Raw genomic sequence first — 3,573 nt, forward strand, 5'->3', positions numbered from 1 at the left:
AGGTCCTACGCTAGTTTTCCCGAAGGCCTAATCCTGAAAATGCTGTGTTTTAGTTCTCTTTGCACAGGATAAGTACAGAAGTATGCAAGAAGCATGCTTATATCCAAATGCTAAGAGCTTCAGAGCTACCCCCCCCCCCCCCCCCCAGTCTCTGTAGAATATATGCTTGTTTCCTAGGTGTTACTTCAGGTACTAAGCAAGAGTAACATGCCAGCCGTGCAGTAACTTACAGGTGCAGGGTATGCTTCTCTTTATTTTCTTGCTTGATCATTATTTTTTAGAGCCTGTTCTGCACCCCATTGTGCAGCAGCAAACCATTAAGAGATTGTAGCTATCACAGAGAGAGAAAGGTGGAAAAATGAAAGCAAGGACCATTTAATGGGCACGATAATCATACCAGTTCTGCTTTATACATTCTTTGTGTGGTGATAGTAGACGATGTACAGATCTCTTGTGCAGCTTAGAAGACGCGTATGAATGGACAGTATTCTACAACCAGTCATGCAACCATATGAAAAATCATGTCTCCTTCCACTGCAGTTTTTATAAATCCCAGAGGCTGTCAGACCGTGGGAAACACAAGACATTAAACATGTCTTTGATCAGTCACAGGCTGATGAAGCACAGGGCAGCAAGCCTGACAGCCACCCTTCATTCAGGCTAAGTAGAAGAGCAATTAAGTTCCTGTATGCAGGAAAATGGCAGGACGCATCACAAGTGGACTCACTGCCCAGGTACACCAGGTGGGACAAAGGTGTGCACGGGTAGCAGGAGCTGGGATGCAACTGGCTGAGCTGTACATGCCTTTGTGGGGAAAAAAAAAAAAATCAGTAGTCCAGCAGACAGAAAGCAAGCAGCTCTAACTGCAACCAGGAGAGGAAACATCAGCCCAGCCAGAAATGCAAGGTCAGGCACGGTCACTGAGAAAAGCTCTCATTTTGTGTGTTCTCACAAAGTTCAGAGATACAGAGCTGCACTAAAGATGTGTGAATTTATCTGTGGATTTATGCTCCTCCTAGAAGGAACCACCCAAGTGTTCAGGCCAGGAGGAAGCACTGTGAGCACAAGATACATACACTGAAATGCTGCAAATGCTAGTACAGAAAAGCCATCCTTCCCTTATGTATAATAATACCTCAACATGATAACACAAACTTATCTGTGGATAAAAATGGCCCTGTAAAATCAAGACAAGGTATCTTCCTAAAATACAGACTTCAGTTCAAAGGGAAATTGCTGACTTAATGAAGAAATTACTGGAGGAGATTCTACAGATTGTATTATTCAGGAAGTGAGAATAAAATCATACTAGCATCTCCTGACCTTAACATTTATGATCAAAGTAGGCATCTTGTCAAAACAGATATTTTGTTTACTCCTTTAGTTTTCCTTAGAGAATATATGCATAAAAGCTAGTTGATCTACACTGTGCCTAAGGGGCTGTTTTGCAAAAGACTTGAATGGGAGGAGATGCATCCTCTATTAAACATGGCATGGCAGAATAATGCTAATAAACAGGAGTTATTTAGCCTGATAGTTATTGGGAGTATGTATCTAATCTGGAATTTCAGTAAATAATGATTAAATTCTTAGATAATTATTCATACTTCACACAAAGTCATTAACACAAATTTTATTCTTTTTTCTTTTACCTCCTATCTTGCTTGTATCTGCTCATGGATAATTTTCTGTTGGGCTAATTGCCACAGAGTGTGATACTCTCATTGCATCACCTATGTTGCATGTCATCATTGATTAGGACGTGTCTTCACAGTCAAGATTTAAAACAGAAATGATGCTGAAAGGGGTGCCCACGCCTATTCTATCCATCCCCAGCCAAACATACTTACTTGCTTCCTCCTGCCTGCACTAGTATTTATATGACCATGGATCTGGCTGAAAAATAACACGACACTGCAAATAAAAGGTTAATTTTCAACCAGAACAGAGTAACATCCATACGAACACTAGAGTCAGTGCAATGAAGATCATGCATGCCAGTGAGGTGGGGAATGATGTGCAGTAAAGACAATAGATGCTGCACAGATTGTACATATAAAAAGCAATATCCAGGAGAGAAAACAGAGCACCGAAGAAAGCAGCTTTCCAGAGACTCTGTAGAAGCCACACTAACTATAGAATACACAAAAGACATTCCTTTTCACAGCTGGTTTATTTCTGAGATTTCAAATAATCAATCAACATCTTCCACATGCCCTGCATCAACCAGCCAAACTCAGTCAGAGATTTTGTCGTTTCATCTTTTGATTTTCATTTGTCTAGGCACAAGAAAATAAATTATCATTTTTCAGTGTCAAAAGTTAAGTTTTTTTTTTCACCATTAATGTATGAGAGATTATTTGTACAGCAGGGTGTGAGACTGCCTTACTCATTACACCTTTACTCCTAGTTAGTCCAGGACTACTGTACGTCTGTGCTTTGCATATACTGCCTGGTTGAACTCAGGCAGCTTTAATTTATTCATGAATCTCCAATGAATACAACCGACTAGGATACTTTCAGATTACCAGGCCAAATTCTGCCTTGTTTTTGATTTCACTCAAGTGTAAAAAATTCTGGAGTCACCAGAGGGCACCATTATAGATAGTTTTATAAGCACCATTTAAGTGATGCTCAAAGAAAGTAGAATTTGGGGAAAATTTATTCTGTGGCAAAATGATTACGTTGGTCACATTATTTGTTTTCATGCATCGTTTCCTCACATTGTATTGCATGTAATTTTTCATTATCCAAAACATTTTAAAAAGTGCAAAATGAGACATTTGAGCCCAACTTTTTTTTTTTTATATATAATTTCTCCTTAGCTAAAAGTACAAGATATTTGATAACATTGACTAACGTACAAGCGTGCATGTGTATGTGAAAGGAGGCGAGCTCATTCCTACGCCAGCTATTTGTTGAAAGGAGAGCTGCAAGGATGTGTGAAGCTCCTAAGTATGTTAGCAATGGGCAGAATTTTATTTCTGTATCAAAGTATTTCTGTTGTGATTACACTAAACTTCAAAACAGAAGCAAGATGAAAACTCGACACAATCACTGGAGCTGGACAGGACGTCTGGAGAGCATCTAGTCCAACCTCCCTGCTAGCAACCTTCCCCCTAGAGCAGGGGCAGCTACAGCAGCTCACAGCTCAGTGTAGTTGGCTTTTAGTACCTCCAAGGACAGAGATCTCAGAGGAAAATGGTTTTCTTGGTTTTGAGCAGACTTTCCAGCTTTTCAGTTTGTGCCCATTACCCCGTTAACAATCACAGGGACTGTGGCATTCATGGAAAATGAGGTGAGCAGTTCCGACTGCCTCTTGCTTAGGCTCAGCACTGTACCACACACACTGCATTGCAGCAAATGCTACAAAGAAAAACTCCACTGAAAACAGTTTAATTATAAACAGATCCAAATCAGAGAAGTGAGTAATTAAAAATGTGCGTTTTATCTTCAGCATCTCTTCCTTCCTCAATCTCCCAGCTCATGTGGCTTTCACTCTCAGTTGTATTTATTGTGACAAATCTAGGAGATTGAGATAAACTAAAAGAAATCACAAATGACACCATACTC

At 40.0% G+C, this 3,573-nt stretch overlaps 1 protein-coding gene across 15 annotated transcripts in view; it reads right to left on the reverse strand.

Moving 5' to 3' along the window:
- Window positions 1-3,573, reverse strand: part of LOC125183312 (protein ALEX-like) — a 150,112-nt gene that overhangs the window by 119,099 nt on the left and 27,440 nt on the right. The gene's annotated exons all lie outside the window — the stretch shown is intronic.

Source organism: Anser cygnoides, chromosome 1, assembly GCF_040182565.1.
Source record: "Anser cygnoides isolate HZ-2024a breed goose chromosome 1, Taihu_goose_T2T_genome, whole genome shotgun sequence".
Classification (NCBI taxonomy): domain Eukaryota; kingdom Metazoa; phylum Chordata; class Aves; order Anseriformes; family Anatidae; genus Anser; species Anser cygnoides.